At 38.2% G+C, this 23,146-nt stretch overlaps 1 long non-coding RNA gene and 1 pseudogene across 3 annotated transcripts; both read left to right on the forward strand.

Moving 5' to 3' along the window:
• Window positions 1-1,839: 1,839 nt before the first annotated feature.
• On the forward strand, window positions 1,840-5,296 carry LOC147497603 (uncharacterized). 3 transcript variants are annotated; one of them, XR_015197167.1, is made up of 6 exons: window positions 1,840-2,120; window positions 2,253-2,343; window positions 2,496-2,559; window positions 2,819-3,067; window positions 3,914-4,007; window positions 5,065-5,296. It is a non-coding gene; the product is annotated as an uncharacterized LOC147497603 (long non-coding RNA). The 3 variants fall into 3 exon arrangements; XR_015197165.1 differs by lacking the exon at window positions 2,496-2,559 and having other exon boundaries at window positions 5,065-5,118; XR_015197166.1 differs by lacking the exons at window positions 2,496-2,559; window positions 5,065-5,296 and adding an exon at window positions 4,595-4,654.
• A 14,068-nt stretch (window positions 5,297-19,364) lies between these two features.
• LOC147497604 (small nucleolar RNA R71) lies at window positions 19,365-19,458 on the forward strand (annotated as a pseudogene).
• Window positions 19,459-23,146: the final 3,688 nt, after the last annotated feature.

Genomic DNA, 23,146 nt, shown 5'->3' on the forward strand with positions numbered 1-23,146 from the left:
CACAAACTTCGTCTATACTACAACGACTCAGAAATAAAACTATTGTTTTCTCATTCATGTCTCAACTATCTATACATCTCACTAGCAAATACATAAGAATAACCTAGTCAGAACCCTAAGCTAATATATGCATAATAATCAATCATCTAAAATAAACATATAACAATGAGTAATACTATGAAATGTAATAGCAGGTCCATTTATGAAAACTCGGAATAGCGTCCTTAAGTAGGTCCTCACATAAATGTCAAGACAAAAACCACTCTGATTTTTCCACTCAAGTTTAAGCTACTCGATTGTGCAGGTGGGCACACTTTACCTTACAATCTCAATGACAACAAGGAAGCCGAGTCGATCAAACACATCTCGCCACTTACTATCACACTAACCTATTCCTAATTGAGCTAGAGGTCTTTATTAGGTGTCATGGGGATTAGGAGATGGTTTAAGAAGGAAGGAAATGGATATTCGAAAAGGACAAGTCCGAGATAATAGAGTCTTCATATTATGTAACTAGAGAAACCTTGTTATTTTACTTTTTGCTTCTACACTTTGTTTCCATCCTTAGCCATATTTTTTTTTCTTTTCTTTTGGCTTTTGACTCCTTTATTCTATTTTTGGAGTTTTGATTTTATTTCTATTTTTTTTTTTTTTTTTTTCCTTGGATGGAAACTTCTTTTCTTTTTTTTTTTTTTTTGAAGCAACTAACTAATTTTTGTTTACAGGGTTTTCTCTTCTTCTTTCTTCACTCATTCTATTTTCGGACTTATCTTAATTGGGTAGGTTGATTTATTATCTTTTTTTTTTTTTTTTTTTTTTTTTTGTAGGGGTAAAGGAATTGTGGTTTATGGAAGGGCTAATGAAAGGCTCAAAGGGGCTTACTTAGCGGAAAATAATTCATAGGTTTGAATTTCGGCTATATCGATCCAAAAGGGCCTAAATTCTCGCTTAGGATATGGTTTAGTGATCAAGCAAGTGGACGGGTGATTTCTCTATCTGGATTTTACTTCTCCCTTGTGTCATTTCTCAATTGTTTCACTCATATAAGGCTCACTACTAAAAGAAGGGCTTTTTGTGTCACTTATTTTTTTTGTCTCGTGTCACTTACTATAAAAAAGTGACACACAGAGTTTTGATGTGTCACTTTTTTATGGAATGAGAGCTGATGTGTTGTTTCTAGGAAAAGTGACACAAGTAATTTTATTTTTTGTGTCTCATTATTTGAACGTGACACTAGTGGTTTGACTTGTTGTGTCACTTCTGGGTGTAAAAAAATCGAAAACAAAATTAACAAATTATCGAAATAAATAAGTGACACTAGCAATTGCTTATGCCACGAAATTGAAAGTCGTGATCTGGGCAAAAAAGAATTAACTTACTAAACCTAAAAGGAAAAGAAAAGAACACTTAGGATTTAAAAAAAAAAAAAAAAAAACTTTGTCTCGCGAAAAACATTTGAAGAGACCTCACCGTTATTCCGCCCAAGAGATTATGACATTTGAAAGCATGTCAAAGCATGGGTGGGGGCCTCAAATCTTTTGGGACGATTCCCAACCGGTTTGTGTTGAGGAATTCATACATGCTCGGGTAATATGCTATTTTGATTTCTAATTTTGAGTCGTTTTCAGGAGGAAATTGTAGAATGTTTATTGCCATTCTTAAATTGACATCATTACGGTTATGTGTTCTATTGGAATTTCAAACATTATCGCCATCGACTTGCGTGGACGAAATATCTGCTTTGATAGCAACCAAACTTAGGGAGTTCCCACTACCAAAAAAACAAGTTTACCCGACAGACGTCATAAAGAATAATCGGCGGATTAAATGCGTAGGAAGCTCTCACAAGATTTTGTCTGTCGGGTACAATCTAGCCATCTGTCGCGTATAATACGGCCATCTCCCTGGGTTCCCGACGAGTCTGCGAGAGTTGTTAACTATCAGCATATCTCTTCCAAATATAGGCCTGCCAAACTTATTGCACTTCCCACCTAAAATATTTGGAAAATTAGAATAACAAAAAGGAAATAAAAGCCCTAAAACTATTATCCCTCATTCCCTCTCTCACTCACGCTTGGTTGTAGCCGCTTCACTCCCTCTCTCTTTTCCACTCCAAGAAGGTACATCCAGTCTATCAAATATCAAAACGTCAATAATTCTCCCTCCCCTCCAATTGGCCATCTGATATATGAAATTAGATTCATTATTTTTCAGAAATCTAGGGTTTTTCACCCCTTTTATTTTTGTTTCAGGTAATTTCCATTCATTTGTGAAAATGGATAACATATTTGAAGATGAGAGTTGTTACACGATTTCAGTCCAAGAAATTGAAGATAATAACTGGTACGGTTATTATTTTCTTTTTTTATTGCCTAAAGTTTATTCTATGAGCTCGTATAAGGTTCATACCTAAATATAGTTACTTTGGTACTTATTTTATTTAGAATTTTGCTCTAACTTCACAATTATACTGTTGATTATTTATGCTAAGGAAGTTGATTTAGTTCTAGGAAGATATGAAGGGAAGGAGTGCACTTACGATAATTGTTGGTTGAAGAGGCAAGCAATATTCTCTTGTATTTCTTGTTATATCTAGTTTTACGATTGTTGTTTATTAGACATGCTGTTTTTTCTTTTACAGTATTTCTTCTTGTTGTTGTTGTTTTTTTTAAAAAAAAATATTCGTTCAGTTATTAATGGCTCTGATATGGATGCGTAGGCCTTTGAAGTGGTTTCAAGTTCCAAGCATTAGTTTTCTTCTCTTCAACTGTAAATATGAAGATATACCATAAAGTTGAACCTCCTACTCATATTACAGGAGCTCAGCTAGTAATGCATCCATGGGGGTCTTACCTTCGAAACCACCCACCGAAACCCTGCGTGGTAGTTCAAAAAGACTGGCCTCAAATGAAAACAATGCTTCTTCCTCGGTTATCACGGGAATTCAGTGTAAAAGGAGGGCAGTCCTAAAGGATGTACCTAATATTTGTTGTGAGAATTCGTACAAGGGCTCCATAGATGCAGTCTATATGCCCCTGAAATATATCGTGACCTACGTTTTAAAGAGGTCCGTATCACTTTTCAGGACTTGCTTGTGATTAGTGTCCATTTTGTATTTTTGTCATTCTTTATCTATTTTTTCTCATCTTTGGTTGTGAACTTAATTGCAACTTGTGACTACTTGTATTTGAGAGTTGGAAAAGTAGGAGTTTATGTGGAGCTCAATTTTCAAGATTAAGCTTTGCTGGCAAATAAATGCCTAAGTCGTCGTTGGATTTTCTGGAGTAAATTGTATCTTATGACTTTACATGTAATACATGCATTTATGTGTTAGGTGCTGTTAAGATCACTAGTTGCTAGTCCATACAAGTATAATTATTCGATATTTAGAAGTTTAACTTCACAGTTGTCATTTTAACATAATCATAATGAAGTACATATGGGAGGACCAGCCAGTAAAACTTGAAAATGATTGTGAAGATTGTTAAAGTTTGTTTTATATACGGAGTATCTTAAGTGGGGCCTAGGAAATATTCAATTGAATTTCGTAAAATTATTATACTGCTTTCAAATTGTCTAGTTCATAATTATGATGGCTAAGACTGGAGGTGACTGACAGCTTGGATCTGGTTACAAAATATGCAATGTCTGGTCTGGAAAAAGGCACATAAGGGTGATAAATGTGAGGGTTCAGTAAGCACATTGAGTTCATAAACTGGATATATAAAGTCTTGATTTCCGGCATATATCACAGTCATAGTTAGGTCCATATATGTTGTTTAAGATGTTTCTGTAGTTGCAAGAAGTTTGGTTTTGCAATATATGTCATGAGGAGATTAGGAGTGTATTTTACTACAGTTGTGTTGTCTATGATTATTGGCAATCGATTTAGTATTGTTCGTTCTTTTTTCAGCTCACACGAAGACCTAGTTCCAGTTTCATGGAAACACTACAACAAGATATCTTAGAAAGCATGCAAGGGATTGTAATTGATATGGCTTGTGGAGGTTAGTCTACTTTTTGTTATGTTTATTTTGTGTTTAACAATGAGTAGAATAGAGACAGATATTCTAGGGGTTTGTGCTATCTTGTTAAATGGTCGAGAAATTTCTATGCATGAAGTTACTGCTATCAGTTGCGGTTTGGGCATTTGAAAGATTCAATGTCCAAATTCTTGTAGTGCTTGTTGGTTTTCTTGCCATGGTGGTCGAGAGCTTTCTATGCATAAAGTTTTTGTTTTGATGGTATGTATTATATGCAATGTTAGCAAATTCTAAACTGAATTAGCATAGAAGCAAACAAGATGGTATTTGTAATAACACATAAGCATAAGTTGGCAACCATGATTCTAAACTTTTATGCATTACTCCAAAATTTTACGTAAAATATTTAGTTTGTAGATTTCTTAACTTAGCTGGCCACTGGGTATTAGGGATTGTAGTTACCATGATAGTTTCTGCAGTTATATTTTTGTTGGAATTTGAAGTCGGTATGATTGGCTGAAACCATGTAGAATCCTGCATTCCTTTTTATGTACTCTATATGCTCTTTACCCTTATTTCATATCTGTTTACATCCTATATTACTTTTCCAGATATCATTCTTTTCAAGTTTAATATTCAGTAAGAGAAGCAAAAGGTTGGTTTAAAAGTAAGTCGCAAGTTGTATGTTGTGTCTTGTTTTTGTTTAACCGGACCTATCAATGCTTTTTCTTGACGTACTACTATCAATGCTTTCATCTATCTATGTCCATGAGAGACTGTTATCCTTCGAAAAACAAGCATTAATCTGCGTTTGGATAGATTGTGTTTGTTTGTAGCCCGATCTTTCTGATTTTCATGTGGGTCCTGGTTGGAAGGGGTCCAAAAAGAAGTTACCGATGTCATTTTGGCATGCTAACAAAGAAGACTTTTTATAAGATTCATATCGAGTTAGTTACTTATAGCTACAAAATTAATCAAATTATTTTTGCTGTGTTATCAAGTGAAGCAATTTATGGCATTTTCTCTTCAAGTCTCTAAACCCCATCAGTTCCTTAACCTTTGTTCTTGTCTTGGATTTTAGGCACATCACAAGGACACGAGTGTGCGACAAGAAGAAAAAGCAAGCTAAATTACAAAAAGTCTGATTCGCACCATGAAAAGGCGTCGTGTAGTTTTTTATTATTATTATTATTTTTAATTTATTTTGATTATTTTGGTATTAGAATGACTTATTTTGTTGGGAGTCAAACTGGATAATAGATACTAGGTTTGATCAATGAAATCAATAGAAGTTAATTGTTTTGAATGTTGTTTCTTTTTTCTTGAGTGGATGTTGTTTCCATATCATAAAGCAGGTTAAAGTGATTTTGGTTGTGATGTTTTGATAAATGCATGTGGATGTTGTTTATGTCATAAAGCAGGTTAATGGGATTTTGGTTATGATGTATATGATGCAGGTTGAGAAATGAATATGATCGAATACAAAAATGGGAAAATGTTATTAAAAAATAATTATTTTCATTTGTCTCACTTTTGGAAAAAGTGACACAACTGACCACTCTTATGTGTCACTTTTGACGTACTTGTGTCTCGCTCTGGTCCAAAAGTGACACAACTGACCACTCTTATGTGTCGCTTTTGATGTATTTGTGTCGCTCACGGTCCAAAAGTGACACAACTAGTATACTTAATGTGTCACTTTTGACGTACTTATGTTCACGGTCCAAAAGTGACACAACTAGTATACTTAATGTGTCATTTTGACGCACTTATGTCAAGCTCGGTCCAAAAGTGACACAACTAGTATATTTAATGTGTCACTTTTGACGTACTTATGTCTCGCTCTGGTCCAAAAGTGACACAACTAATATACTTAATGTGTCACTTTTGACTTACTTATGTCTCGCTCTAGGCCAAAAGTGACACAACTAGTGTACTTAATGTGTCACTTTTAACGTACTTATGTCTCGCTCTGGTCCACAAGTGACACAACTAATGTACTTAATGTGTCACTTTTGACATACTTATGTCTCGCTCTGGTCCAAAAGTGACACAACTAGTGTACTTAATGTGTCACTTTTGACGTACTTATGTCTCGCTCTGGTCCAAAAGTGACACAACTAGTGTACTTAATGTGTCACTTTTGACGTACTTATGTCTCGCTCTGATCCAAAAGTGACACAACTAATATACTTAATGTGTCACTTTTGACGTACTTATGTCTCACTCTGGTCCAAAAGTGACACAAATAGTATACTTAATGTGTCACTTTTGACGAAATGATATCCCACTCTGGTCCAAAACTGATACAACTAGTGTCACTTTTGACAAGCATTGTGGCACTCTTTCTTAAAAGTGACACAAGAGGCTATTCTTAAGTGTCACTTTTATTAACAAAAAGTGAAAACATTTAGTCAGGCTTTTGTGTCACTTTTGGTAGAACTTTATGTGTCGGGGGCTTATAGGTCACTTCAAAATTAGTTTCAAAAGTGACACAAATGACTTTTTGTGTCACTTAAAAAGTGACACAAAAAGCCCTTCTTTTAGTAGTGGCTTTAGGCTATATTCTCACAGGATTTGTAGAATAAGTACTCTAGCCTAGATTTCAGAAACTTACTGCCAAACAATCATAGATACTCATGTAATATATTTATAGATAGATGCAAAGATTATTACCTACATATTAACCTAAGTTCCTAACAATTATTCTGATGCAAAAGCTATGTGAGACTTCTAGATTGTTAAGAGCATAGAGAAAGAAACAATACCAATATTCCTAAGTGTATAGCATAACTTATTTATTTATATTTATAAATTTTGAAATTTTTACTAGAAAACAAATGCATATTATACATATTTATATCCTAGCGGATGTATTAATTACACGTGTTTCTATGCCCCCCAAACAAAAAGCATGCTTTGTCCTCAAAGCATTTAAATAAAGAGGGTAGTAAAAATACCATTGAAGCCGTGGAATTTAGGAACATCGCAAAAGAAGGTTAGAGCGATACTAATATAGGAAATAAACCGACTCAACTCTATAATGAGTTCTACCCATTATGGGGTTAAAGAATGAAATTGCTTGGGACATAGCGGACACTAACTTAACTAAAAAACTTACCTGCACCCCAACATCTACTCGTCATCCTCCTCTTCTATATGAGGTTCTTTTCAAGCATCCTGCCATGCCATAACAACTTGCCACGCCTTCCTAAGTGGGTGTATCATCAACTAGTGCTAACCTCTCTAGTGTTATTTGGTCCGATGGGGTGTAAGGGGCAACCAAATGTGGTTGCACAGACCGCCATCCCGCCAAGTCATGGCTCGGAATGATCTTACCACGATTGGTGGGTCTCATGATTTCGACCCTTTCCCAATCTGCGTATCGTGAGAATAAGGGTAGGCAAAGCCGCGTAAAGGCAGCAAACCAAGACAGGCATAAGAAGGTACTTATGCCTCAAGGAATGGCCTCGCTTCAGAGTAGCAACTAAAACTTCGGGAATGTCATACCCGACGACGTCCCTCGGCTAAAGCAAAGGAAAACGTCACCAGCGATATTATTGGCGTATAAACCTGCGTTCGTTTCTAGAATGTTCATCATGATGAACAACATGGTTGTGCCTACATTCAGCGATATAGGCTACTTTCGAGTGATGTTATATTGGTCTTGGTCCATGATCTGAAACACCCCTCCCCATAATACTCATGGAAATAGGCATATTCATATAGGTATGAGTTATCATCATATATCCCACGTGTGCATAGGGTGGGGTAATGGCAACCCGAAACCAAAGCTATCAATTGCTTACTGAATTTCATAGTCGTGCCATCAATAGCAAGGGAAAATTTTTGTTCTCCTTCTTGGGTACAATAAAAAGTAATATTATTATAGAAGAATTCAGTTAGCTTAGGTGAAAAAGAGTCGTCATCACTCACCAGAAGATGCCGCCATCCTAACTGCACGATCCGCTCGCGGAACGATGCTCCATAGGTATCGGTTCCCATCAAGTCTTCAAATGACTGTTCAGGAATCACTATAGGAGGTGTCATCTCAAAACTACTGTGTAGAACAGCTGCGAAAACCTGGAAGAAACCTCAGAAAAATTGGAATTTCCTGTGTTTACTGATGGAGGGCGCGGGCGCGCTCGTATAGAGCGCGAGTCGCGCTCTTAGGTTTTTGAAATTACAGTGTTTTAGCTGGTCGCGCTTTCTGCTTGAAGCTGGGCGCCGCTCTGAGATTTTTAAATTATTACAGTGTTTTAGGGCGAAGTCGCTCTACTTTGGCGAATCGCTCGAACAAAATTCGACAAAAAGTGTAAAGGCGGCGCTTCGACAGAAGCCGCAAGGCCCGAAGTGCAGAAACTGAGTTGACAAGAGAAACAAGAAGAAAAAGCTTGGAGTAAAAAGTGAGAGATGATTGTGGGGTGTAGTGTGGGTTGTGAGTGTAGAAAGATGGAAGTTTAAATAGGTTCTGGGTTTCCAAAACGAATCGGCAAGTTGCCAAATTGTTTTAAGGCAATTTCGAACTTGAAAACCGCCAAACCGAAAATGGAAACTATCCATAGTTTTGATTTCCTAACAACCATGGTATCTTTTAAACTTGGTTTAGCATAGTAACTTCTAAACTCTCCTACATATCATGCTATCACTACAAAAATCATAGCTATGCCGATATCGGCCTAATTTTCAACTCTAACTCCAAGACAACCTTACGAAAGATGATCAAAATAAATTATATTAAAATAATATGAAATCCAAGCAATCTAAAACAAACAACTTAATATTTAAATCTAACTACTGAAATAAAATTCCACTAACAAAACAATAAAACAATGAAATAACGGACACAAACCGATGGTGAACACCTAGGCGTGAAGAAGATGGTCCCCGAGATGGAGACCGGTTCGTGGCGAAGAATGGCTTGAGCCATCGGCCTCGCGGCGACGGCGCTCATGCCTCTCGGACTTCGGTGAGAGACGGACTCATCCACGAGTGGCATATGTAGTAGCATCTCTATCCCGAACAATATTTGTGCTTCCATCTCGATCTTGAGTATCGCGATCTTTGGGCTTGGTGATTCTGGTGGATAATCTCCAAGTTAGACAAGATATCTTCCTGACCCCTTTCGAGCATTTCAACTCTCGTCTGAAAGTTCGTTTGCTTATTTCGAATTACAATTTGTCTATGTCGGATATCTTCACAGATACGATAACTGCATCGCAACCCAGTTTGCAGCATTATCATTCGTTCTAAATTAGAAGTATGACTATCGAAATTATCCTCAACCAACCATGTCATATCTTCGCCTTCATTATTCGACTCAACTGTATTCTCTGCAGACAACGGCCAAGTCTCTTGGATGCATTCCTTATAAATACTTGCATTAGAATGCAATTTGATCTTAATAGGAGCAGATTTTAGCGACGACTCTAAATGAGAGCATAATCTTAGTGATCAATACGGGAAGAGGCGCCATGCTCTTCCCCACTCCTCTAATCACATTCAAAATTACATCGAGGATGCAGAAATTACACTCATCCGTTTGCAAAATCCAGAGAACGTGCAGACACTGAAGTCCGATGTCGCTGACTTTGTCTTTGCCGAGGACGTTCCTACCAATCCACTGAGCTACAGCCAGTTGATTGGTTCTCAGGGTCGTCTGGCGAACGCAATGAGATATCGTATTGTATTCACCCTCTATGACCGTATCTTTCATCAAAACAGGAACTGCAGTATACTGGGGTTCCTGAATGGTCGTATCTAGGTTGGTTCTGTGCGTGATTCCTAATAGCTCAGCCAACAACTGTCTCGTTACTTCCCTCCTCGTTCCTGGCTATCCTAATGAAAATCCTATTTCCCTCCAATTCTCGTTTCTTATAAAACTGTTCTACCAAATCATAGTGATAGAAACCCCGGTCGAATACCACAGTCTGTTCCAATCCCTCTTAATCATATTGGCGTCGTAAAATGGTGCGAATTGGTCGGCCTCAAACGCGTGCTCCGGCAACATTCTTCGTCGTAGCGCCATTGGAGTTTGAACTGATTTGGGGTTTGTAGATGGAGGTGGATGCAAGTTTGATGAAAAACAAGGAGAAACAATGGTGGTGGCGGTGGTTACGGTGGAGGTTTGAAAACTTGAATTGGTGGGTGGTTTCTTGGTGGAACGGTTGGAACTTGTGTTGGTGGTTCACAAGGGCATGGGATGTCTTTCTATTTTGATGTATTCTATTTTTATTTTTATTCTATTTTTTTTTTATTTTGGTTGCTAGGGTTTGAATCTAAATTTGTGACAAGCGGTTGAGAAGATGAACTTCGCGTTTTGAATTTTGGAAAGGGAGCTGGCGTATGGAGGTGTGCGAAGTTGGGCCCAAGCCCAATTCGATTTTTCGACTTTTCGCCGATTTTCATTTAAGAACTTCAAACTAAATTTGCCGCCGTTATCGGTCCGATTTTTGCGAATGAGATATGGAAATGATCAGGAGAGAATTTCCAATCCAATGATCCATAAACTACTCTATTCCGACCGTGGGTGACATATAAGATAGTGGAAAACGCCTCGAAGTGCGTGCATGACGTAAGTTATGCGAACAAATGAACACTAAATTAGATGACGTCAACCCCAATGAAGTATACTAATGGACCTAAGCAACGCATAAAGGAAGGTTCGAGCAATCCGGATGCAAGGATCGATCGCTTGACCCCCAAACAAATTTTTAAACACAAAATTTGTTTTAACATGGGTTTAAAGTCAGATTCCCAAGACTTGTTGGATTGCTAGTTTTATGGGTTTAGATATATATCTATATCTAAAAATGAAAACAATTATTATTATTATTATTATTATTATTATTTTTATTTTTATTTTTATTTTATTTTTATTTTTATTTTATTTTATTTTTTTTTTTTTTTTTTTTGGAACTATAAGCAAAAACATTAAGCAAATAAAGACATAATTCACACCATAGAGAAACATGACTCAAAATCCGAGAAAACATGCAAGAGTGGAAAACGTGAAATATGTGAACCGTGGACTTAGGATCCGTATTTACACCAGCCACACACTCCATAGGGAGGGCCCGGTTACCTTAATGGTGCACTTACCATTAAATGGAAGTGAAAGGAAGTACACCAATGACAAGGGTCATTCCTCATATATGGGTCTGTAAAAGGACTTCCCTCTATATCGGGACAGAAGTTCGTGAAAATGTTTTAACCATTGACCGTTAACTTGAAAGGTATTTGTTGTCCTTGGGATTTTACCAAGGTAATTGCCCCGTAAGAGGTGACTTCAAGAACTTAAAAGGACCGGACCAACGGGTTTTAGTTTCGGGAAAATATGTAGACGGGAGTTGTAAAGCAAAACCTTTTGTCCGACCACAAACTCTTTGCGCTAAGATATGCTTATCATGAACACGTTTCATGTTAGCTTTATAATCCTTCAGCGAGATCGTAAGAATCGCCACGGATTTCTTCAAGCTCATTTAATTGTAACTTGCGTTTTGACACCGCCTCATCAATATTGTAGTTAAGGCTTTTATAGCCCACGAGCACGGTGCTCTAATTCAACGGGCAAATGACATGGTTTCCCAAATACAAGTCTAAAGGGAGACATACCTATAGGGGTTTTGAAAGCAGTTCTATATGCCCATAAGGCATCCGATAGACGCCGACCCGATCTTTCCTATCGGGGTTTTCTTGTTGTTTCTAAAATCTTTTTGATTTCCCTATTAGAAACTTCTACTTGTCCGCTAGTTTGTGGATGATAAGGAGTTGCTACTTTGTGTGTAACTCCATACTTTTTCACTAGGGATGCAACAACTCTGTTGCAAAATGTGTTCCACCATCACTAATGATGGCTTTAGGAATGCCAAACCCACGTAAAAAATATATTCTTTAATAAAAAATACCACGGTCTTATGGTCATTGCTACGCAAGCTAGGGCCTCTATCCATTTAGACACGTAATCCACGGCAACTAGAATATAAATATAACCGTGGGAAACAGGAAAGGGCCCATGAAATCAATACCCCAAACATCAAAAATTTCTACTATCAAGATTGGATTTAATGGCATCATATTACGCTGCCATTGATTAAGCCCAAGTTGTTGGCAAACGAATACACGCCTTGCAATGCACTTGAGCATCCTTAAAAAGGGTAGGCCAATAAAATCCACATTGAAGGACTTTAGTGGCTGTTTTCATTCCGCTAAAGTGGCCACCACACTCTTTGTCATGGCAGAACGATAGAACTTCATTATATTCCCACTGGGGAATGTAACGACGAATAATCTGATCCGCACAATACTTAAAAAGGTAGGGCTCATCCCGGTAGTATAACTTGACTCGCCAAGAACTTCTACGTTCATTTCTTGTCCAATTATAAGGCATAACATCAGCCGCTAAATAATTTACGATGTCCGATACCACGGTGATGAAAAATAGCATACAGATGCTCATGGGAAAAGAGTCCGGTATGGACTCGGAATCACTACTATCGCCATTTGTAAGTCTAGATAAGTGGTCGGCAACTACGTTTTCGACCCCTCTTTTGTCCTTTATTTCTAATGTGAACTCTTGCGGGAGAAGAATCCATCGGATTAATCTCTCGCTTAGCATCCTTCTTTGCAAGAAGGTACCTAATGGCTGCATGGTCCGTGTAAACTAAAGTTTTAGAACCAACCAAATAAGGGCCTAAACTTATCTAAAGCGTAAAAATGACAGCTAAGAATTCTTTTTCAGTAGTTGAATAATTCCGTTGAGCATCGTTTAATGTTTTACTAGCATAATAAATAACAGTGGACTTATTATCTAGTTTCGTCCCAAGACAAAGACCTAACCGCATAGTCACTAGCATCACACATGAGTTCGAAAGGTTTAGACCAATCGGGAGGCTGTATAATAGGTGCGATGGTTAGCGGCTTTTAAGGTTTCAAAAGCACATTTTTACAGATTAAAATTAAAATCAAAGATTGCATCCTTCAACAAAGGTTAGTTAAAGGCCTAGCTATTTTGAAAAATCTTTAATGAAACGCCTATAAAACCACCGGATGGCCTAGAAAGGCTCTAATCTCACCCGGACAGTCCGTGGTTTAGGGTAGGTCGCTATCTTATCTAGTTTGGCTTTATCTACTTCGATGCCATCACTAGATACAATATGACCTAAGTACTATGCCCTTTTGACCATGAAATGACACTTTTCCCAATTTAAAAACGAGGCTCTTTTCTTCACACCGTGTCAAGACCTTAGGCGGGTTAGACAAACATTCGTAGAAAAGAGTCTCCATAGATAGAGAAATCATCCATGAACACTTCCATAAAGCCTACCATGTCACTAAATATATGAAGCATACATCATTTGGAAGGTACTGGGGGCATTACAAAGGCCAAAAGGCATTCGTTTATAGGCATATGTTAGAAGGGACATGTGAAGGTTGTCTTTTCTTGGTCATCAATATCAATAATAATCTGAAAATAGCCGAGTAGCCATCCGAGAAAACAATAAAAGGCATGACCAGCTAGACGTTCTAGCATCGATCTATAAATGGTAAGGGAAAGTGATCCTTTCGTGTCATAGCATTTAAACGCCAGAATCAATACTGATTCTCCATTTCATAGGACCTCGAGTGACAACATAGTCACCCTTCCCGTTACGCACCATGGTAACTCCCGATTTCTTAGGAACTACATGAATGGGACTTACCCATTCACTATCGGAGATTGGGTATATAATACCGCGATCGAAAGTAATCGCAAGACTTCTTCCCTAACCACCTCTTTCATGGCGGGGTTCAAGCGACGCCGAGGTTCATGAGAAGTCTTGGCGTTATCCTCCAAATGGATACTATGAGTGCAAACATTGGGGTCAATTCCCTTAATATCGGCTAGGGACCAACCAATCGCAGACCGATGTTCCCTAATCACCCTTATTAAACATGTCTCTTCATCCTTAGTTAACAGAGAAGATATAATTATCGGGTGACTACCATCCGGATCAAGTTGAATATATTTTAACTCCGGGGGAAGAGGTTTAAGCACTGGTGTGGACGGAATGTCCGTTGATGTTTCATAAGTGTCCTTATCTTTATAGAATGAAGACTTGCTTAGGTAGCAAGTCTTCGTAATCAGTATATGGAGCAACCGACGGGTCTACAATTGGTGTGGACTCCAGGATGGTGTTGACTTCCTCTAAGTAGGAGTCATTTACAAAATCAGAAGGTCCAAAAGAAAGGAATTTGTACATATTGTTTTCAGGAAACGTGTTGTTAAAATAATCTTGAGCTAAACTCTCGATCATGCTAACCTCCCCATCTACAGACGAATCTGGTAACTGTTTCATCATTTTAAAACATTTACCTCGCATTGCATGATGGCCAAAAGATAAGGACATCTTTCCATCGCGACAATTTATAAAGCGCATTGGCGGTTGCCAAGAAGGGCGCCCTAAAATGATCGGTACTGAGTTATTAGCGAATTTCGTATCGAGGGATAACAAAATCAGCGGGGATAGTAGAAATCTCGAACCTTAACAAGCACGTTTTTCCACTACACCTTTAGGATACTTAATTGACTTGTCCGCTAATTGCAACGTTATTTTTGTAGGTTGCATTTCTGTAGACCTATTTGTTTATACAAGTAATACGGGGAGTAAGTTAACACTTTCGCACCCGTGTCTAATAAGGCGGTCGTCGTGTGGGAATCTCCTAAGGTGCATTTTCTGATGGGGCGACCCGAGGGGTCCTTGTACTTAACAATTCCATTGTTTTCGGATAACGTTGGGAACTGTTCAGTTAAAAAGGCGTCTTTAGGTATATTGGTCTTACGCCTAGTAGTGCACAACTCTTTAAGAAACTTAGCGTGGTTAGGTAGCTTTTTAATAGCTTCGAGAAAAGGAAGGTTTATCGTTAGATTCTTGAAAACGTTCCTAATTTCCTCAAAGTTTGTATCCCTGGTTAGCATGGCTAATTTTTGAGGGAACGGTGGTTTCGCTCTATATTTAGTGTATGGCTCGACTTGAAGTGTAACCTTGGCTTTCTGTTTCTTAGGTTGTGGTTTAACTGGGACCTCTACAGTGGTAGGTTCTTCAGTTTCTATTTCGTATCTAGTTCGATATCCGGTGTAGGGAGTACTGATGGGGTAACTATAGGCATAGCTACTTTGTTATCAACCACTCTTCCAGAGCGGAGAGTGGTGATGGCATTTAGGTCACCTACGATTGTAGTTTCCGTACTAGAATTACCGTTTACCTCAAAGGCTGTGTTTGCTGTTTTAGGGTTTGGTATTGCTTGTCCTGGAAACACGCCTTTTGGTTGGGCTTTCGCTTGGGCTAACTGTTGTATGCCCTGATTTATGGATTGTAAAATCTGTTGGTTTGATTGAGTCATTGTCTGGAAAAGTTGCTGGGTAACTTGTATAAAGGCATCGACAACGATCCGGTTGTGTAGGTGTAGTAGTCACGGGTGGTGTGGATGGAACTATCTCGTTGATTATTTATGGGTGGGTTGTGATAGTTATTATTATTATTAACCGGAACGATACCTCTATTGGTATTATAATTATTATAATTATTCTGACCTTGTGCTTGACCTTGTCGTGGTTGCGCTTGGTTGTTATAATTATTATAATTCCCTTGACCTTGTCCTTGTCCTTGTCTGGGTGGAGCTTGGTTATAATTGTTTGCTTGCCTAACGTTTTGATTATTGTACCCTGGAGGTGTTACTTGTTGATTATTTCTCCAACTGAAGTTGGGATGTTGTCTCCAAGGGGCGTTAGGAATAGGATAGTTATTAATAGAGTAAACATTATCTTGTTCGGTGGTTGTTGTTCATAAGCTAGCTAGAGGATAATCGTCGGGGTGCTCTGGACTCAAACAGAAATTACATGGGTTGGAGTTTACATTCATGACGGGGATAGGCTTTTGTTGAGCAGAAATAGCCTCTACTTTTTAGTTAGAGATTCGATTAGATTTTTAAGTTCGGATCGGTTTTTTCTTCTCAAACATACCGGGCTTTTTTGTTGAAGAAGAACTATCGAAAGGGGGATATCATCACTACCCCCAATTATTATTCCGTTTAGTTTGGTCTTCTAAAATTTATAAGCCTCCAGGGCTCCTTTACTTAGGAAACTACCCCATTCATTATGTCAAGGACTTCTTTATGGTGGTGTAGAAGACCTTTGAAAAAGGCACTAACTAACGTGTCTTTAGCTAAGTTATGATGTGGACACTCTATAAGGAGATCGGTGAAACGATTCCACACCTCGAGAAAATGATTCATGAGGATTCCGCGAAAGAAATGAATCTTGGAAAGCATTTCATCCGTCTTTAGGGGTGGGTAAAATGTTCCATAAACAAATTTGAACAAGTTTAGCCCACGAGTCCACGTAATTAGGCTTTGGGCAGTTAACCAAGACGCGCCTTATCGGCTAATGTGAAAGGGAATACCCCGGTTTAATTTGTTCCGCACCTACCGTAGGATGATGGAATGTTGTAAGGACTTGTTCAATCCTACGATGTGCCGATAAGGTTTTTCATGGTCTAACCCATGAAAAGCGGGTAACAAATTAAATATGTTTGGGGGATTCAAAATCCCCCAATCGGGTCCGCTAGAACGATGCACGATTTAGGGCTATCGCCAAGGCTTTGTAAAAGCCGGAGAGGAGTCTCTCTTTCTTCACCATTATGTCAGGTATGGTGTGTGTGATAGTAGTTAGAGGTGTCGTGGGTTGTGTACTAGATAGACTTGTTTGTTGCGCGTGTAATTACGTTTGTTGTTTTTTGTTCGACTGGACCTTAATCTCATGCAAGACTAAGTTGAGCTTAACTAAACATGCAACACTCCAAACAATTTCGATATACTAGTAGAAAACCTCTAACCGGAAATGCGAGGTATGGAAGAAAGGAATACCCGACAAGGCCCTTGCTTCGCTTTATGAATAGCGTCTTTGTAATGGCGTGTTCAGTGTATAGAAGAGATTAGAACACTGAAAAATATGAAAGATCAAAGTTTAAATCAAAACCGTGGAAATCGGAAATTTTAAATCGGGTCGGCACAGATCGCATAGAAGCGGCTCGCTCAAAGTAATTTTCAGATTACAGTGTTTTTAGGTATGGGTCGCTCCAAATGGGGCTGGTCGCGGGAAGTCGAAGTTCGGTGTTTGAGCTGGTCGCTTTTGGTATATGGTGGCCTTCGAAGTGGTAAACAAAATTCCAAGAACTTAGCTGGTCGCTCTCCTTGTATGCTGGCCGCCCGTATTTTCTCGAATTTGTCACGCTGAAATGGGCAACCACAAGATGAAACAAACAAAGGGTGGGTAGGTTTAATGGGACTTAAAATTGACTACTTCTACTATGAAAACAATGCTAAAGTGTAACTAAGATGGCAGCGTGCCATTTGATAAATGAAATGCATTATAGTCTACCTATTTAAATGAGCGATGAATTCACAACGTAAGTAAACTAAACTAACTTTCGTGTCTATTATCAAAGCTTCTACTCGATCGCGAATTGCACTAAGTGGAGTAGGAAGTTCGCTCCACTCCTAGTTCCCTAGCATGGATTGTTTTCTAATTTAAGTCTAAGAAATCTCTCTTAAGTCAATGAGAGCTTTTACTTAAATGTTATGCTAACAAGGCGTTATTTTAAATAACTAGATATAATAAATAACAAGATAAAATATAACTAAAGATAATCTACGAAGCTCACGGAATCACGATTGTTTGACTCTAGATAAAGAAATAGAGGGGAATTAAATCCACCTCGACTCCAACTTAATAACCTAGTATAGATTGTCGTATCTCGATTCTTACGTTTTAACAGCAAGAATTTCGAGTCTAATCCCTAGTGTTCATGGCATTCCTACGGATACTAACTAGCATGTGAGGTCGTCCACCCATTCTCATGGCTTAAACACGACCTTCTAGAGTGGAATAGATTCTACTACCAAATTCTATACTAACCACTAAGTTTTCATCAAGGCTTCATCAACCCCTCTAATGGAGGTTTAGCCTTGAGTCATCAAACCAACATTTCCCATTGAATCTAAACTAAACATAATGTAAGAAATTGAGATTTACTTAGTTAACAATAATGAATCTAATTTAATGGCTGGAATGGAATAATAACAAGAATTTAATTTAGATCTAGAATGGAAATGACAAAATTCGAAATTGACAACTAACTATTTTATTAATCTAATCAATCAAGAACAATCATTCAAAGATTTAATCTAAAACAGGAATTGAAATGGAACTAAAACTTAATTTATTAATAAAACTAGATCTAGAATTCTATATATTAATTTAGGTCTAACTAGCTACCATTAACAAAGAATGAAGCTTTTTGTTTTATACATCCAGATCCAAAATCGTGCATGGGCTTGGAGCCATGTTTTGGGCGAGAATCGGGCCCAAAACCCAATCTTTTTCGGTCCAAAAGGCCTCTTCAGCTGCAGTTCTCTTCAATAGACTTTTCGTCCACTTCTGCTCCTCTGATTGGGGCAAGGCTTGGACCATTGGAAAGCTTTTTCCGAGCCGGTCGTTTTGACATAAGGTAGGCCCAATCTGGAGTCCAAAGATATGGGTCTGAGTCAAAGATATGGCATTTATCTCCCTAAAGTTCTCGCACATAATGGACTTTGAAGCCTGAAATGCATAAAAACACGTAATCAGTATTAACTCTTACTTATTATTCACATAATTGGTCTAACAGTAAAACTACAGTTTTGGGCTCTTATCAGATACCTCTATTAGCATTATAATTATTATAATTACCTTGACTTTGTGCTTGACCTTGTCGAGGTTGCACTTGGTTGTTATAATTATTGAAATTCCCCTGACCCTGTCCTTGTCGTAGTGGGGCTTGGTTAAAGCTGTGCGTAGGTCTAACATATTGATTATTGTACCCTTGAGGTGTGACGTGTTGGTTATTTCTCCAATCGAAGTTGGGATTTTGTCTCTAAGGGGCGTTAGGTTCACTATTAATGGAACAAGCTTGTTCATAGGCAATAGGATAGTGTGAGTCGGGATGCTCAGGGCTCCAACAGAAACTACATGGATTTGAATTTACATTCATGACGGGGATTGGCTTTTGTTGTACAGAAATGGCCTATACCTTTTTTGTGAGTGATTTGATTAGAGTTTTAAGCTCGGAATCGTGTTTAATTTCAAACATACCGGCGGCCTTAACTGTATTTGATGAACTAGCGGAGCGGTGGATATCATCACTACCCCCCCAGTTGTTATTTCGCTTAGTTTGATCCTCTAAAAATTTATAAGCCTCCGAGGCTCCTTTGCTTAAGAAACTACCCCCATTCATTATGTCTAGGACTTCTTTATGGTGGTGTAGAAGACCTTTGAAAAAGGCACGAACTAACGTGTCTTTCGCTAAGTTATGATGTGGACACTCTATAAGGAGATCGGTGAAACGATTCCAAGCCTCTAAAAATGTTTCATGAGGATTTTGTCGAAAGAAATGAATCTTGGAAAGCATCTCATCCGTCTTTAGGGGTGGGTAAAAATGTTCCATAAACAACTGAACAAGTTTAGCCCACGAGTCCATAGAATTAGGCGTTTGGGTAGTTAACCAAGACGCCGCCTTATCGGCTAAGGTGAAAGGGAATACCCTGAGTTTAATTTGTTCCGCACCAACCGTAGGATGGTGGAATGTTGTTAGGACTTGTTCAATCCTACGATGTCTTGATAAGGTTTTTCATGGTCTAATCCATGAAAAGCGGGTAACAAATTAAAATATTTGGGGGATTTGGAAATCCCGATGGTCTGCTAGAACGATGCAAGATTTGGGGCTATCGCTCAAGGCTTTGTAGAAGTCGAGAGAGGAGAGTCTTCTTCGTCGGGCATTATATCGGTGATGTGTGTGAAATAGTAGCTAGAGGTGTAGTTGGTGGTATACTAGATAGACTTGTTTGTTGACGTTGTTGTGTAATTACGTTCTGTGTTTTTGTTCGGCCAGACCTTAATCTCATACAAGGCTAAAACCAAACTTAGCTAAACACATCAACACTCCAAACAATTCTGATATACTAGTATAAACCTCTAACAGGAGATGCGAGGTGTGGAAGAAAGGAATACCTGACAAGGCCCTTGCTTTCGGCTTATGAATAGCATCTTGTTTACGCGTGTTCAGTGTGTATAACAAGTTAGAACACTGAAAAATATGAAAAATCAAAGTTCGAATCAAAACTGTCGAATCCGGAAAAATTTGCTAAGGGCGCGGGTCGCGCTCACATAGGGCGCAGGCACGCTCCGTGTAACTTGGTATTCCAGAGTTTAAGAGCGGGTCGCGCTCCACATGGGGGCGCGACCCGCTCTTGCTCCAGGCTATAAGGCGCAGGTGCGCTCTGCTAGGGTGCGGTCGCGCTTAGTGTTATTTTGTCGGAACTTTCCAACGTTGAATCGGATAACCACAGTATGAATCAAACATGGGTGGGTGGGTGAAATGGGACTTTAAGAAAAGTACTAACACTACGAAAACAATACGAAAGTGAAACTAAGATGTCAGCGACGCCATTTGATAAATGATAAAATTGAATAGCTTACCTACGAAATGAACGATGAAACTCAAAACGTAAGTAAACTAAAACTAATCTTATGTGTCTAATTTATCAAAGATTTCTACTCTCAATCCTATGAGGTATAGTGGAGTAGAGTGATTCGTTCCACTCCTAGTCCTTCCGCATGCTTGTTATCACGTGTAATTACTCTACTTAAGGTCTAATGAGAGATTTACGAAAAGGCAACTAGACTATAATGCAACTACCCACAAGATGCACTAGTCAACTATTAGGACAACTAAGGGAATGCTACGTTGATTCTATGATAAGGAGTTAGAGGGGGATTGATTCCACCTTAACTCGACTTAATCCTATTAACGATGAATCGTAAGTAATCGAATTGAATCGCCCAGCAGAACAATTGGTTCCCTAATTACACATGGCATTCCTACCAATTCATAACTAGCATGTGAACGATTAAACCCATTCTCATGGTGAACTAATCGTTTCTAGAGTGGAAAGGAAATTACGATGATTCTACGATAGTCGGAATCAAGCTTTCATCAAGGCTTCTCAACCCCCTCTAATAGAGGTTTAGCCGAGAATCATTACGCAATCATTTCCGATTAAATTTAAACTAAACATGATATAAAGAATTGAAATTTACTAATCTAAATTAAACAATAATTAAAAATCTAATAAATAACTAAGAATTGAATAACAAGTAATAAATGAATTAGATCTAACACAAATGTAAATGACAAGAATCGAAATTTAACAACTAGCTATTTTATTAATCAAACTAATTAAGAGTAATGATTTTAATAGTTTAATCTAAAACAAGAATTGGATTGAAATTAAACTTAATTAAAAACAATTAAGTAAAAACTAGATCTAGAAGCTATTTTAATGGCTACTTTTTACTCTAACCTATCTACCAAAATACAGAATTCATATTTCTGCTCCTAGAGTATCCATAGAATGTGAAGGCAGTTCATACCGATGTCGCTGACTTTCTCCTTCCTTATGACATTCCTACCAATCCACTGAGCTACAGCCAGTTGGTTGGTTCTGAGAGACGACTGGCGAACACAATGCGAGCTCGCATTGTAGTTCCCTTCCAAAATAGTCGCCTTCATCAAAGGCTCGACCCCAGTAAATTGGGATTCATGTAATGTGGCATCGAGATGGCGTCTAGGCGGAATGCCTAAAATCTCAGCCAACAACCCAGTAGATATTTCTCTCCTCCTCCCAGCCACCTTAACAAAAATTCTATTCCCATCCAACTCCCTCGTCCTATAAAACTGTCGGACCAAATCTTCATGGTAAAAATTGTCTGTCGAGTACCACAAACCACTCCAATCTCTCCTAACCATCTCGTCACTATAAAACGGCGTGAAGTGGTCGGCAGTAAATGCATGCTTCGGCAAAATCCTACGTCTTTGAGCCATTGATATTTTAGAACGATTTAGGGCTTTAAATAGATTGTGGGGATGGAGTTTCAGACTCCCTTACTAACAAAACAATGGTGGTGGCATGGCAGTTCCAAATTTTTGAGTTTTGGTGGTTTTCGGTGGTGGAAATTGTTGGGATTGGTGGAGGAATGTTTTGGAGAAGATTTGAAGTTGGAATTGTATTGTGGGCGTGGGTGTATTGAGTTTTTTTTTTTTTTTTTTTTTTTATGTTAGGGTTTGAAAGTTGTTAATGGCGGAAGTGGGAAGATGAAGAAGAAGAACGCGATGCATTCTTGGGTTGTACTGTGGGCTTGGGCCCAAGCCCAATTTGATTCCCAAAAAATTTCGATTTTTAGCGCAACTTCAAACTAAAATTGCCGCTTCGTTACTAGTCCGATTTTTGCGAATGAGATATGGAAATGATCATGAGAGAATTTCCAATCCAATGAACCATAAAACATTCTATTCCAACTATGGATGACATATAATAAGATGGAAAATGCCTCGAAGTACATGAATGACGTAAGTTATGCGAACGAATAAACTCTAATTTCATAGATAATGTCAACCCGAATTGAAATACTTAAACGACCTAAACAACACAACTGGAAAGTTGAACAATCTAGGATGGAAACAAACACCCCACCCCCAAACAAATTTTAGACAACAGAGTTTGAAAATTTATTTTAAAAGTGGGTCTTTTAAAGTCAGATTCCCGAGACTTCCTAACTTACTATTTTTATGATTTTAACATTTTTTATTTTTTATGAATAAGATTTAATACATGAAAAATAAATAAGAAATCAATAAATGCATAATTCACACTATAGAGGAACATGACTAAAAAACCGAGACAACATGCACGAGTGGAAAATGTGAATTATGTTAAACGTGGACTTAAGATCCGATACTTACAACCACACACTCCTTAGGGAGGGCCCAGTTACTTGAGTGGTGCACTTACCAATATATGGAATTGTAAGGAAGTACACCAAACAACAAAATGAGCCGTTTATAGTCATATACTTGAGACTTTAACAAATAACTTGATATATATATATATATATATATACCCTGCAGTTTTCCATATATCAACAACCTAAAGAGTTGTGGGTCTTCCCATAAATAAATAACATGGAATGCACCCCCAAACAGAATCAAACACCAAGATTTCCTACGACAGAACTTAGTGAAATGGAAACA

This window comes from Coptis chinensis, chromosome 5, assembly GCF_015680905.1.
Source record: "Coptis chinensis isolate HL-2020 chromosome 5, ASM1568090v1, whole genome shotgun sequence".
In the NCBI taxonomy this organism is placed as follows: Eukaryota; Viridiplantae; Streptophyta; class Magnoliopsida; order Ranunculales; family Ranunculaceae; genus Coptis; species Coptis chinensis.